Below are 16,062 nucleotides of genomic sequence, written 5' to 3' on the forward strand. Positions count from 1 at the left end.
CAGCGCAATCATATCCACACTTTTCATTGATTAGGGACAGATTGTATAGAGTGAGTCGTGACTTCCGTGACGGGTCAGGAAAACACCCAATTGCTGTTGCCGAAAAGCCGTCGGGAAATTATTTTCCAGGCGGCTCATGGCTCATACAACCCGATGGCGGGGCATATGGGGTACGGGAAAACACTAGACCGGATAATGACCCGATTTTATTGGCCATGCATATGGGGGGACGCCCTGACACTCAGGACGTCCGGAGTGTCAATTAGTGAACCACCCGGCCATTCCGAGGGGCCCGTTGCGTCCTTTACCGTTGGTAGAGGTCCTGTTCGAACGAATCGGCATGGACCTCATCGGGCCATTTCACCGGCGCACACGCGGATATCGCTTTGTGTTAGTCATTATGGATTATGGAACGCGTTATCCGGAGGCAGTGCCATTGCGCAATATCTCTGCTAAGAGCTTCGCGCAGGCTCTGTTCCAGGTCATCTCCCGAGTTGGAATCCCTAAGAAGAGGACTGACCAGGGCACCTCGTTCATGTCGCGCACACTGAGAGAACTTTACGGGTTACTGGGCATTAAGTCCATTCGTACTAGCGTGTATCACCCGCGTATGAATAAGACTCTGAAGTCCATGATCCATAAATGTATTAGCGAAGATGAACGTAATTTGGATAACTGGCTTGATCCTCTGTTGTTTGCAGTGCGGGAGGTTCCTCAGGTCTCCACGGGATTTTCTCCCTATGAACTTTGTTTGGCAGGACACCTAGGGGGGTGCTGGACCTGATTAAAGAAAACTGGGAGGAAGGTCCGAGCCCTGGCAAGAACGAGATCCAGTACGTCCTGGACCTGCGGGCAAAGCTCCACACACTGGGTAGGATGTCACGGGGGAATTTCCTCCGGGCCCAAGAACGGCAACAGGCTGTGACAATTCACACCGGGAGAAAAGGTACTTGTGTTACTTCCTTCTTCCAACTCTAAACTCCTGGCTAAGTGGCAAGGGCCCTTTGAGGTCACGTGGCAGGTGGGGGATGTCTACTATGAGGTGGTGCGGTCTGACCGGGGCAGAGCTACGCAAATATACCACCTAAACATCCTGAAAGCCTGGAGGGAGGCGGAGTCCGTTGCCCTTGTGTCCGCGGTATCAGAAAGAGAAGAGCCGGAGGTGCCAAAAGCGGCTAATCCCACACCGCTCCCGTACGACGTCTCTCCGAGGACCAGAGAACGAACATTGCCCAGTTGCAGAAAAAGTTTGCCGATGTGTTCTCCCCCCTGCCAGGCTGGACCGACCTGATAGTTCACCCAATCGAGACTCCCCCGGGGGTGACGGTAAGATCACGACCCTACAGGATGCCCGAACACACAAGAAAAGTGGTTCGGGGGGAATTGGCTAGTATGTTAGAGATGGGGGTAATAGAAGAGTCCAACAGCGCCTGGTGTAGCTCCATCGTTCGTGTGGCTAAGAATGATGGGTCGGTACGGTTCTGTGTTAAAGTTGAAAGTTGAAAATGGCTTAGTCCTATGGATTTATTTGGAAATGATAGCATATTTCTATCTTGTATAGAATTTTGGTAGGTGCAGTGAGCCTTTTTGTCCTGACTCACATTTTGGGGATGAATGATATGACTAATGGTCTTGATGTATATTGCAGGATTAGGTCCAGAGAATGTGGAGCTGTAAGGGGTGCACAGAAACTGTATCAAGTAGGTCCAAGCTTTTACATCACTACAAGTTAAAGCATCCACATTTTGGACGTAGTTCTCGCTATCCATGTACATACCAGCACAGTCCATGCACATTTAAGATGTGGAATGCCCTTATTGTCCACCAAAGTAAAATCCACACCGCAGGGGTCCCTCACAAAAAAGAAGCTATATTCAGTTGTCACATTTGTAGTTGTACTGATTTAGCATCAGAGAAGGATTATTTTTCTCATATAAATGGACATCTCAAACAAAAGGAGACATTCATTTGTATGTATTTAGGATGTGACTTTAAGACAAACATTTATTGTACTTTTAAATCACATAAAAACCGAAAACACTCATCACACACTAGTTGTGTCACAGGGTGAGGTCAAGTTGGGTTTTTGTCGGCATGTTTTGGTCTTGTCATTTCCGTTTTATTTTGAAAGTAGTAACCTTCCTCTCGTTTCAGGTCACTTGCCCTTCCTCATGTCACCAGTCGAATCGTCTCCCCTGATTCCTGATTGTGTCCACCTGTTTCCCATTACCCTCATGTGTCTTATAGTCTGCGTCTCCCTTTGTCTTGTGCCTGAGTGTACCACCGTGCGTTCACCCAAGCCTCGCCACAGCCACAGGATTTGTTCTACCATTGCCTTGTCTCGGAATGATTACCCCTTTTGTTTTTCCTCTGAGTAAGAGTGACCTTTTGTTTGAGCTTCTTAGATTTAGTTTTAGCGCGCTTTCGAAGCCGTTCGTTTTCCTCGTATAAGAGATTTTAGTTTGTTAACTTTCGTCGGAAACGCTGATAGCTCATAGCCGTTTGTTTGTTTTTTCACGACGCGAATAAAGACGCCAAACCCTCTGCATCGGAGTCCTCATTTTAATCTGGTCCTGACAAGTTGATTTTAAACCATCTGCCAACAAATTGGAAGCAAACAGTGAGGAGTGTGTTGAACAGTCAGATACTTCCATTCGTTCAAACAGTCATTCTCAAGACTTGCATAAGGTCATTGAGCATAGATTTGCCGCAGCTTTGCTGAAGTTAGAACATTTGGTCCATGTACCCACTTCAGCTGTAGATAAATTTCTTGAGGAACTCCATCATTTGATCTGTTCTGCCCCTGTGCCATTATCTTGTGACATTGTGAGTGACATCTTTCATCAGAGAAACCTCTCTGTTGATGAACTTGTAATTAGAGAAACTGTTAATGCAATTTGTTCTGGTAATCCAGTGCAAAGGTCCATACAAAAAGGTGTCTCTCTAAGTACAGCCTATCTGCGTAAGGAGTATCGCAAAAGAAACTTTGGGGTTATAGCGCATTCTTGATGCTGAAAACAAACGCAGTTTCCATTATGTCCCAATATTGAAATCCTTACAGCAGCTGTTAAATAGAGGGGACATTGTTACAAAAGTTGTTGAGGGTCATCAAAGACAGGAAGGCACAAATTCTGGTGGGACACATCAGTACAGAACCTCAAGGGACAGCTCGCTATTTAAGAAAAATTGTTTCTTTGCTGGAGAAAAGCCAAGGATCATCCTAAATTTTTATGTTGATGACTTTGAAACTTCTAACCCACTTGGCACGTCACGAAAGAAGCATAAGCTCTGTGCTGTTTGGGTATTGGCTAACTTGAATTACTGAAAATCAATTAAATAGAAATATTAGTTGACTTTTTTCCCACCATACTACTATTTTTATACTGGATTTGACATTTTAAATTTTATTGATTGTGATTAATATCCTTTGTGTTTCTGCAGAATAAAGGGCTTTGAAGATGGCCATGGCTGTGATCGTGAAGATCTTACTGACTGATGGCATGGAGTCTTGCACATGGACTCCCTGAATCTCTTGAAGACCTTCTGGCTGAAGTAAAAAAACAGTGTAACCTTCAGGGAAACATCAGACCTCAGTTTATGGACTCGTTGTTTGGGAATGAGTTTATGAATCCAACTTCAGTTTCAGAGGTGGAGGACAGAGGGACTCTAAGAATAATTGATTTGTCAACACCCACAATGCAGCATGAGAGCTCTACAGTTCTACCCCTCCAACCATCAAGTCCTTTCGCATCTAAAGAGTCATCGCTATCAGATGAACTTGTGGATACAGATATACGGTCATCAAATGAGTCTACAAGCTCACGGTCCTCCTGGCCAGCTGTGTTTCATGTACCCAAGTTCTCCTATGATGCAGAATTAAAACTTCAGCGGGCAAGTTTAGTCTACATTCAAAATGGCACTGTACTCATTCCAGATCCCAAGTTGAAGTCTGCCATCCTTGATGGGTTAGTGCAGGAAATTGTGCAGTATAAAGTCTATGTTAGTGATATGGAGATGGAACAAGTAGCCCAGAGTCTCATCAAGAAACATCCATGTCTAACTGAGAAGGGGTCCAGTACTGGATATGGTGGATGGAAGATGAGGTTGAAATATAAACTATCTAACTACTGCACACAACTGAGAAAACTGGGATGCCCAGAAGTGACTGTGAACTCTTTGAAAAACAAACCTGTTGGAAAGCGCAGTGCAGCCTTTGGCATCAAAAAGGCAAAGAGAGCAGAAGTTAATTTTTGCCCCACATACCCATCAGCTGAAACTGAGGAGAGTCTAGGAGCCATGTGGAAATCTTTACTCTTGGATGTAAAGAAGAGGAACAACCGAGAAGCTGGGAAGCTTAATATGTGTGACGACCCCTGCTGTGGAGGCAGCAGCCTTCCAATGAAATTTGGTTTTGGTGATTGAAGGCACCTGGGCCGGGTACCCTGTGATTAGAAAGCCCCGTATTCATTCATTCTGTCGCTCTCTCCTCTCTCCAGCAGACGTCCGTTGTGGTAGGGCAGCCGCTTGTTGAATCCTGTTTCCTTTTGGTTAAAAGCCCTTGACAACACCCATCATTTACACTTTACCCTCATGCACATCCTACACTACTGATAATACTGACATTCACATCCATCTGGAATGGTTGTGGCTTTTTGTCATTGTTGTGTTAAGTAAAGAATATGTTACACCTCGGAAACCAGTGCAACTCCAATCTTGTCATGGCCCAAAGAGCCAGGTCGTGACAATATGGAAAAGACTTTTGCATATAGAAGACATGAGGTTGTGCGTGATGCACCGATGGTAGATTATTTCATGGCAAGATGGCCTGCTTTGTTCGAAGTCAGTGAGGTAAGGCTGATCTCATGCTGTTTTTGTTTTTTTTGTACTGTCAAATTGCTATTATACATAATAGTACATCATGTTATGTCTATGCCTCATCTTACTCTATTGTCCTGCTTTTGCTTTTGTGTGATGGTGACAGTTCTGTGCTTTTTTTAGATCAACGCTGAATTCAGAGAATTCCCACCGTTCCCCTTCAGTCCAGTCTCAGCTAGACCTCCACTCTGACAATCTGACAAGGCTGTTCCAAAAGAGGGGAGGAAATCTAGGGGAAAAGCTCAAAACAGTCACTGCACAAGTCGCTAATGTAAGTGATGCCTCCTACAGTCATAGAAATGTATCTATGTTCTACCTCTTCTGTAAGTCTCTTCAATCTTCCTCCACCATGGAGTACATGGCAAGGCTTGCACAATCATAGGAAACTTGAGACAAATACTCTGCACCCTTAGGACAGTTTATACCAATGGATGTTGTTAAGTTAAGGCACATGAGCTGAATTAAGAGACTAATCTAGAAAATGTCCTTTCAGTGTGATGATGTAGATGCTGGATGAGAGTGGATCATTAAAGGACTCTGTGTCTACATGGGCGAAGATCCAGTTAACCTTCTACATGAATATGTGTATATGAATCCGTGCTTATACTCTTCTTCCGCTCTTCTCTAATTCTCATTCTTGATTACTTGTGCTGAAATTATTTATTAATCAAAATCATTAATAATTTTCATCATCAATGGCTTACTGTTTCATACAAAAAAATCCATAGTGTTTTTTTGTTGATGCTAAAATAACTTCGGTAGGATGAACGGTTCTCAAGACTTTTGTCATAGCTCAGCATCTGTCTCATCTGTGTGTGCTGAAAGAGAATCCTGTGTTGATACACGGCCATCTTTGTTGCACATAAATGCAACAAAGATGGCTCATGGAACAGATAATGCTTCATGTTTATATTTGCCTTATTATATTTGACACTAACTTTCACCTTCTCTAGATAGTGTCACTGTTTTATAATATATCATGTCCTTGATGGAGCTTGGTGAATAGTTTTGATTTGGCTAACTGGTTTATTTACCTTTTTGTCTGTTTAATACAGAGCCTGGGTAACCACACCATCAATGAGGCCATTGAAGACACCACTGTTGGATGTTCTTTGACAACAAAGATCCCTCCAGTGATGAAGTAGAGGACATTGGTATTGTTCTTGAACCTCAACTACCTTCATGTAAGAACCATTATTGTCCTTGCAAATGTAGATCTTGTGCTTAAACTAAATTTGGTTTTGAAAATAAAGTAATACAATTAAGTAATGGCTTGCTTTCCCACCACTACTATGTCAGTTAAGAATGTGCAAAATCCCAAAATTACCTCCAAATTTGAAAATGGGGTAAACTGTTGGAGGTCTATTCAACACATCTGACAAATGCTGACACTTAAATGAAAAAGGCACATGACCCTGAGAAAAAAAAATACACTACACTTGGTAGCAGCCCATCACAGAACATGCAGGTGACTGGTTCCAATAATCCTACTGAAAGTCCAATGAAAAAGCAGCAATGGTCCATATTCCAAAACAAGATGGCGAAACTGTTGTATCCATTTTGCCATTAGATGGCAACAGTTCACTGATGGAGTCTGTTTTTGAGAGCCTAAGCCTTCTTTGACAGTGTGTTGCCGTCCAGCTCCATCACAACCTTCTTGAGCACTTCGAACGAGTACTTAAGTTCAGGAGGGTAGCTGAGGTTCAAGGCATACATTAGGCCAAACAACATGGCAGCAGCTAAGGCAACGTTATCCAGACCATGCAGTACCACCTGGCCCTCCAGGACAATCCCAATGTTCTCTGGTCCATCTGTGGGTTTCACAACACATATTCCCAGCGTGGTCTCCTCAATGGCTCATTGGTTCAGGTCTACATCTTCTGCCTGCAGAGTGCACATTCACAAAAAGAGTCATATGAGAGAAAATAAAAACACTTAAAACCTAAATCTATCATGCCCTTAAAACATCATACTATTTAATGAGTATCTGCGTTAACTGATAATTTTCCTCAAATAATGGTCTGGGCCTTTATTTACCTCAGCAGCAAAGGGCACCAGGTCTGCAGTAAGTCCTATTTTTTTTATTATAGTCTACATTAAAGCAGATCTACATTGGCATTCAGGAACTTTAACTGGTTAACAGCTGTTAAGTAAGAAATATAGCCAGTACCAAAGCAATACTTGATAATATTTTTTATAAAAAGGTCATAGTATTTTATGTAACTAGAAGGACTGTCAGTAAAATATTTTTGAATTATACTACAATTTAATGGAATACCAAGGTCAGTGACTAACAATTCTGTCATTAGTTGATCTATTGTTTTCTCAATGGTTAGCCATCATAAAAATTCCCACAACACAAAGCAACATGACATCATAGTGATAAATACATTTTGTGTTTAATTTCTGATAGCTCATATTTTAAGACATTTCACTCTACTTGTCTTATAAATGTAAAAATGGATATTCACAAAAAACATTAATTTTTTAATTTCAGTTTTCAACATATTTTAGGCTACTACCAAACAAACTAATTTTAGACCACTTTAAAATTCAAAAACACTACCATACGGATATCTAAATAATTGGATAGCTGTTCTGTTTCTTCAATAACTAGATGTTTTAGAAGTTCATGAAGTATTTAACATAAATCTCAAAAGTATTCTCTCACTAGATTTTCTGGATCCTCATTGAGGTACACACACAGACCCTTGAGTACGCATTCCCGCCCAACATAAACATCATCATCCTAAGTAAAGGGAAATAAACAGAACAAGTCATGGGGTTAGAGGCCATAGCTCTATCAGATGTGTACAAATCAATAGCCCCACCTCCACACAAAAAATGCATTCTTACTTGACTCATATCTGCCGCTTGCCTATCTGTCCTCTTTTTTCGAAGATCCACCTTTTTCAATAGCTCTATGAACTGGATTAGATGAGCAAACTGCGGTCGTAATTTTGGTAACCACAGAATGATCAATTTTGAGATTGTGACGCTCAAAAATATCCCTCACAAAACCTCTAGATAGTGGGTCTGATGCAGAACTTAGGTAGTTAAGTTCTTGTAAAAATTCATCAATAGCCGTACCTGGCACGTGCACTAAATATTCCCAGATGTCCCAGAAACTTTGTCTACAGACTCATCATCCTGGCAATCAGCAATTGAATCCTGTACTGATGGAGGTGCTAATGTTGTTGTTTTAACAATACCAGGTATAAAATCAGATCAGTGTTTGAGGTGTGTGTGTTGGCGGCTCTTATGAGACTTAAAGGTTCCATAAATGCTAGTTTGAAAACTACAGCCTCTTTTTTTCGAATAGTTTCGCAAGTCGGTCAGACAGCACATCTAGCTGTGAGAGAAATCTGGATTGCAGGGGCATGGTGGTAATGCGCTTGAATTTATCTGAAAACAAGAATGATCAGACATAAAAATACTGTAACAATACTTTGGAAAGGAATACATTACCCAAACATTGTTTCTATAAAAGCTTTCACTGCATGATCAACATATTCAGTCAAAAAAAAAATTATGAAAACTTCATATTCAAATTTCATAAATCACATACCTCGCTTACATCAAACAGCGCTGGCCACCTTGCCTGGAAGTCTCGTATAATTGTTGCGTCACAAACCAGTTCATATCTCCTATGTGAAAATGTTTTTTCCATTTTCATCCTCACCATCTCCCGGGTGTTCCTTTTCTTAACATCTGAAAGAAGTTTCACTCTTACACTCAAGGCTCACATCAGTTTCTCCGGTAGGATAGGGGGGGCAGTAGTTCACTTCGAATCTTCTTGGTTTTTTGATGCCAAAAGCAGCACTTGATTTGCCCTCTGGTTTGTGCTTGAGAGAGTTTACCATCACCTCACGACACCCCAGCTTCCTCAAGTGAGTGCGGTAAATTGCAAGTTTATTCTTCAAGCTAGCTTTCCATCCAGCATATCCAGTGAGGGAGCCTTTCTCAGTTAGACAGGGATGCTTTGAGATGAGAGCCTTTCCAACCATGTTAAACTGTTTATCAGTGACATAAACTCCTGTAGCGGACTATTTCTTGCACCAGTCCCTCTAAAATGTTTGACTTCAGTTTTGGATCTGGATTAAGCAATGTACCCTTTTCTGCTGCATTGCCCTGCTCAAGTTTGAGTTCGGCGTCATAGCTAAACTGAGGAACATGGAAGACACTGGGCCAAGATGACCTTGAGCTGGATGACTCAGACTCTGGTGAAGAGTATGTCAGTATCAACATTCCCACTAGACAGGGATGAGGATTCTTCAAGAACGTGCTGGTGCGGAGCAGGAACTGGAGTGGAAGGTGAGATTTCTTTCATGGGAATTACTCTAATGGTACCCTTATTCTGTACTTCATCCATTGAAGTGAAATTCATAATCTCATTTCCAAATAGTGCATCCATGAATTGTAGTCTGAAGTTTGAGTTAAGACCACATTGTCTTTGTACCTCACTAACAAGTTCATTAACAGATCCAGGAAGTCAGTTTTGGAAAGTCAACCTTTGGCAGCTGTTGTCACCCAGGATTACTTTGAGAATGGTCAAAGGATTCATCATTCTGTGCTCTAGTCTGTTAAGAAGAGAAAGACAAAAAATTATTACAAGGTTGCTATACTGTTTTAATAAGCCTTTAACTTATAATTACTATCCTGATGGTTAACCAACCTTTTACGAGGACATGCCTTTTTAAGGTCACCATACGATTTGATCGAACCACATAATCAGCCAATGGATAGGTGTCCAGAAGTTCACTGAGTGCCGCAAGCTTTGTTTCTCTTGATGGTGACAAGCGTAGTTCAAAGGCTCTGTAGTGTTCAATGTACCACCCACACAGCACTTTGACCATGAGGAACAACTCATTTACAACACACATCTGAACAATTTCTGCAAACTCTGGTAATCCACTTGCTGATCCATAGGCAACTATCATACCCTTGCTGTAGGCTATGCCACCGCTTGTTGCGTTCTTAGCAAGATGTACTTCAGATGTGTTAGGGTATTTTGACCTAATAGCATGAGCCAGTTCCTCTCTCAGTACATCAACTGGAACTGTGGACACATTCAGTATATCAAGGCTAGATTTACCATAAGACGGTGAGTTTATGTGGAAAGCGATCATCAGCTGATGTTTGGAAGCCAAAGTCAGAGGTATATCTTAAAGCAACTTGTGTGCTTCACAATCTGCTTAAAGAAACTGTTTGGACTCAAATCGCATTGTCCAGAGTGCGACTAGAGGTCCAAAACACCTTATATGAGGGTAGTGCTCAAGATAGTGATGCTTAGGTCGAACTCTGACACCAGGGAACAACTCTTGGTACCGCTGTCTGTGCTCAACTATTTTGCTTTCAAGATATGAGATGGATTCATCAGTATGCACAGGAGCGACAACTAACTCAACAATATCTTTTAAGTCCATCAATGCTAGCCGTGCTGGATCATTTTCTGGCACTAGAGGTCCAATCAAAAATGGGAGAAACCTCAGCAAACTCCAACTTTCCTGGGCATTGCCCCCAATAGTTTTCCGACTCAAACTCTGTGGCAAAACGTGTGGTTTGTTTGTTTTGTCTGACCATTTATAAGGGAAAGACAAAATTGCTTTATTTAGGTAATCCAATCTATCTTCTTTGAGATCATTAAAGCCAAACAGCAAGCCAGCTCGACTGGCACAATACCCTCCAAAACATTGTGTGCAACATCAGGAGGATAACCAGAAACAACATGAAAGTGAGACAAATTTTTGGTTAAAACACACTCGTTTAACTCCAAAGCAAAGGGAATGACTCAAGCGCTGCTTTTACATGGTCTATATGCGCCTCTTTGGTTCTAAGGCTGAAAGCACCAGATGCAACACAGTCAGTTCTAATATCAAAACTTTTTCCTGTGCAAAACCGGCAGAAGAACTCACCTGAAAAACTTTCAGAGAAGCCTGCAATACTGTGCGCACCCAAGTTATCAGCAACAACACTCTGAATTGTACCTTTAAGAGAGCTACCTAATAAAGGGACATACACATGGTCTTCTAGCGTTTTAAGATCCTGCAATAGAGGCTCCAACACTTTGTCATAACCACATATTTTTACGTCAACACTTTTGCAAAGTATTGCAAGATAAATAGATGATAAAGACGAGTGAGAGCCAGGTGGCAAGTTACCTAGTGTCCAATAAACACCACAAAGCTTGTGTGTTTTCCGAGAGGTACCTAAGGCATTGCAGGTCTCAAAATCGTCCACATACAGATGCAGTGATATTCGTAAATCCTCAGCATTCAAAAAGCGGTTTTCCTTAAAATGCCAACCATCTTCAGGAGACTTGAATTCACAAGAGGGGTCAAGTTCAATGTAGTCATGTCCTCAATGATTTTTAATGATCTTATCAAGAATGACTTTGCAATTTAATATTTGCAGCAAAGACTTTAACAATGGGACATACTGAAAGGTGTGTTTCTTTATATGATCAAGAATGTAAGTAACTGGTTAGACAACAGAAAATTTGTCCTTGTAATATTGTTTACGTTTATATGAAGTGCTAAGAGATCCACCTTTTTCAATAGCTCTATGAACTGGATTAGATGAGCAAACTGCGGTCGTAATTTTGGTAACCACAGAATGATCAACTTTGAGATTGAGAGAAATATCACTCACAAAACCTCTAGATAGTGGGTCTGATGCAGAACTTAGGTAGTTAAGTTCTTGTAAAAATTCACCAATAGCCGTACCTGGCACGTGCACTAAATATTCCAACTTCAACAAGGCTGCTGCAAGCTGCTGCTCAACTACACTTGGGAAGTCCTGCTGTTGACCTGGATCTAGGGATGTCCCAGAAACTTCCTCGTCTACAGACTCATCATCCTGGCAATCAGCAATTGAATCCTGTACTGATGGAGGTGCTAATGTTGTTGTTTTAACAATACCAGGTATAAAGTCAGTTAGTGTTTGAGGTGTGTGTTGGCGGCTCTTATGAGACTTAAAGGTTCCATAAATGCTAGTTTGAAAACTACAGCCAACAAACATGCAACAAACGTTTTCATTTTTCCTCAGATGGGTGTTAATATGAACAAAGAACTCCCTTTCGTTTGATAAATGTTTACATGTACATAAGTGGCAGCTGAAACTATACAGCTCTTTTTGAGTCTGACAAACGTGTGTGGAATGCACTCTACTTTGATGAACGATTAAAGCATTCCATGTCTTGAATGAGCATGGGCATTTCCAATATGTATATGGATAGCGGACAGTACGTCCAAAATATGGATGTTTGAGTTTGTAATGGTTAAGTAGCTCGGACCTACTTGCAACTGCTACTGAACACCCCTTACACTGCCACATTCACTGGGGGGGAGAGGGAGAGAGAGAAACAAATCAGAGACAGCCCAATGTTAGTTATTAAGAAAAGCCAGGTTAGATTAAATATTATAAACACCATTTTTTTAAACAGTTATAACAAATACTGCACTTTGCTACCTTTACGAAAGTAGGATTTATTATAGGACTATATTAGACTGAATTAGTTTCCACCTAAAATTGTAGCAACAAAAAAAAAAACGTTTTTTGAAAGTCTTGACAATTTAGTTTAAACATGTCAAATAAAATTAAAACATGTATATATTACTTATCATTTACTACAGAGCCTTTGATCCTGAGCACAAAGCAAAGTGGAGATCTTAACTGGAACACCCAATACCTATCCAGAAAACAAGAACATTTTGAAATTAATTTATTATTTCTACAAGCTGGTGAAGCATCCTGATTGTGACACAGCTTATTTAACTGTCAAAAATAAAAATAAAAATTATGAAAAGGAATTTGAATAATGCTCTGCACTACATCATAGTATTTAAAAACGATCTAATAAATAATCTTGATTTTAGATACATTTTCTTGCCAATGTAAATCTCAAATTTTAATTCCAACACAGAAAATGTTGAAAATAATTACTGAACAGTTAACATCAGGAATACGGACATGGTAAGAATTGCTCTAATCAGAGTAATGCACCTCCTATATATGGACTTCTTGAGATGAGGACGTTTGAGGAATGTCTCTCACCTGCAAACTCAAGGGTTGAAAAAAGGTGACAAACTAAACCGTTGTAGGGGGGTCTTGAGGCATCCTCCCCCGGCCAAATTTTGCTATTTTAACATGTAAATTAAGCATTCTGGTGTACTCCCAGAAGAAAATAAAAGGAAAAGACAACATTTTCTTTTAAAAAATGGCACATTTATTGATCCATAAACTCAGTCAGTTAAATACAGGGTTATTGCCAGATTAGCTGCTACTACACTGAAAAACTTGCATTTGTGACGTATCCCGGTAAATTGTCCAGAAGAACCACTCGCTAGCCTAGCAAAAATGTATTACCGGTTCCGCTAGACCAACAACAACAACAACAACAACCACTTCGTTCTCAAAGTTTTCCCACCAACTAGAGGTCCGACCGGGTCTCGTCCAAAACCGGCGACGGTGGCGGGGGTCTGTGTCGCGGGACAAGTGTTGTCATTGGCAGTGCCCTGCGTAGAATTGCATTCTGATGCCTCTGTTCCTCAATATAGTGATATAACTGATCATGTATCGGTATACATGTTAGAAGCCCTGTTAGCAGCACAGTTATTATAAGCACGATTTGGGCTACATCCGCCATTGCACAGAATCGTCAACAAAGCAGTTAGCGACGCACATTCTGATGTCAAACACAGCGGATAACGGCGCACACTCTGACGTCGCAAGGCAAAAAACCCGGTTATACTGTCCACACGACAACACTACAACCAGCGTTTCTGAAAATGCTCACCCTGGCCGGAGTTTTCAAAAATGTTCGGTTTCTGTGCCCTGAAACTGCCTTTTCGTGTGGATGGAAGGCCGAATCGCGTAAAAAAAGTCACGGTTATAAAAATACCTGTGTTCGTGTGGACAGGGCCTAAGTCAATAATGCGCAAAAAACTCCCGTGCTGGTATAACCGAGCAGTTTAACGTTACCTTTTTCTCAGCTTGATTTAGAAAACATGAACATTCACGTTCCTGACTTTATCAAGTGTTGCGTTCTAATTAATAAGCACAGAGCAAATTTGTGCACGGTCAGCAAAAAAACTGCATTAAACATTTGCCTTAACTACTAGCTTAAGATAACCTAGCTAATTAATAAGTTGACCATGTGGTCTAATTTAAGTCTGTACTTATACATTTAAAATTACCTATCAAGAATGACAGTTACACTTAAGATAAAAGTTGCCCTCACTAGCATAATACGAGTAGAAACATTAGCTAACCTTAGCATTGCTTGTTTTTGCTAGTTCTTTAAAAACCTCTGCTCAGCGAATATAATGCCTCGAACAGGAATATCTTTAGCATAACGTTAGCTAACGCTAGCGAGTAGCAACATTAGCATTACCATTGACTATCCATGTAGCGAGTGGTAACGTTACCACTAATGTACGTTAGGTAACTGACTGACATTGACTAATTCCTGCTCAATGTTATACTGGGAGATAAAAACCTCAGCTTAGTCAAAATTGTAGTCAAACGGGACTACGTCTGTCTTTGACAAATAAATGACACAGTGTTATTAACTTCACCGTGTGAAGAGCTGTCCAGACTTTTATGGTCCAGACGGATGAATTCCTCCGACTGGATTGAAAAAATGGCGCACAAAGATTTCCCTCAAAAACCTGCTCCTAATGGGCGGAGTTTCCAGACTAAACATAACAACTTCCTTTCTTTATAGACAAGTTTCCTGAGTAAAATAAGCGGGCCGCCATTGGCCTTTCACTCTGCCAACAACTTCCGGTTGTGTCTGCAAAGCACTTCCGGTTAGCGAGTTAGCGTCTTTTACGGTCTTTGGTTAGCGTGCAGAAAAAGTAAACAATGGATGGTGTTACACGCCGACACGGCTCCGGGACATATTGTGCTGTTCACGGTTGCAACAACTCGTGGCGATTGCTGAATGTTTGGTCGAAAGGAGAATGTTTCGACCATCAACCATTTACAAGGGAGTAAAATGCTATAGATTTGCACTCAAATACGGACGGCTTATCATTCGCGGAAATCAACACAGTCTACTAATTATTACGCAGACGAATGTCAGCTTTTTCATAGAAAAAAAAGTAAGTTAATACCTTTATCCATTCCGAAGCTATTAAAAGATATGTCAGGGGTGCGCACTTTGACGCTCGTCAGTCGACTTTGAAGGGTTAAAGCATGCTTTTAGTGCAGGCAGGCTAGAAGGATTACTTTTTCTTTTTATTACTCTTCGTGTTCTGTTATATATTAACACACGGATACATACAAACATCTTAATAAGATGGGCTAACGTGCCTTCCAAAGCATGGCGGCTGCATGGCTACAGGTACAGCCTGCAGTCTCCACATCTTCCGTCTTGGTAACCAAAACCCAGGCGTAATGCGCTGAATTGTTAACGGACTGGCTTGGTTGAACATCGGCCTTTATATGCCTATATCGTGTAAAAGTAGACAGCCCACTTTGTCGGAATGGAGGTACTGAAACGCCTCTGAGCTTATCAGGTTATTAATTGCATTCCCATCCACCGCCATGGAATCAATAAAATAAGAAAAGATCTTGGATGTTGTGATGCTGGGCCATATCGACATGTTGTCCGCCCATGATGTTACCTTACTTGGATGCGGAATGGTCAAAACACCATTTTTAACAAGATTTTTGGTCGAATGTTGCCATTCCAAAGCCATTTTTACACCACTACTAAGTCTGCGCTGGAACTTCTTGGCAGAAACAGGAAGTAAACCGGAAGTCCCCGGGAAACTTGTCTATAACATGACTGAAACTTAAAAATTAAACATCCCTGAAGATTACAAGAATTCTACACGATTTACATATGTTTAGAGGAGGAACATAAATCAATTGTGTTATGTATACGAACTGTTCATTTGTAAAGTGAACAACCCCCATTTCCCTCTTTTTTTAGTGCACAGCGTGACAACTATGTATTATTATATGATGAGAGTGGGCTTTTACAGCCCACCGGTACCTGAGGGATGGGTTTATGAAGGGCTGTTCGGGCCATGATGCAACCACAACACTTTTGTGCACGCCTCAGCATAGCAGGCCGCCAACGCATGCATGGCCCTCTTTTGGTCGGGTCTCAACACACTCTGAGTTGTAGCTTCTATTCTAATAATATTAAATAAATAGTAAGTATGTGCATTGGGG

Source organism: Gasterosteus aculeatus, chromosome 12 (assembly GCF_964276395.1).
Source record: "Gasterosteus aculeatus chromosome 12, fGasAcu3.hap1.1, whole genome shotgun sequence".
Taxonomy (NCBI): Eukaryota; Metazoa; Chordata; class Actinopteri; order Perciformes; family Gasterosteidae; genus Gasterosteus; species Gasterosteus aculeatus.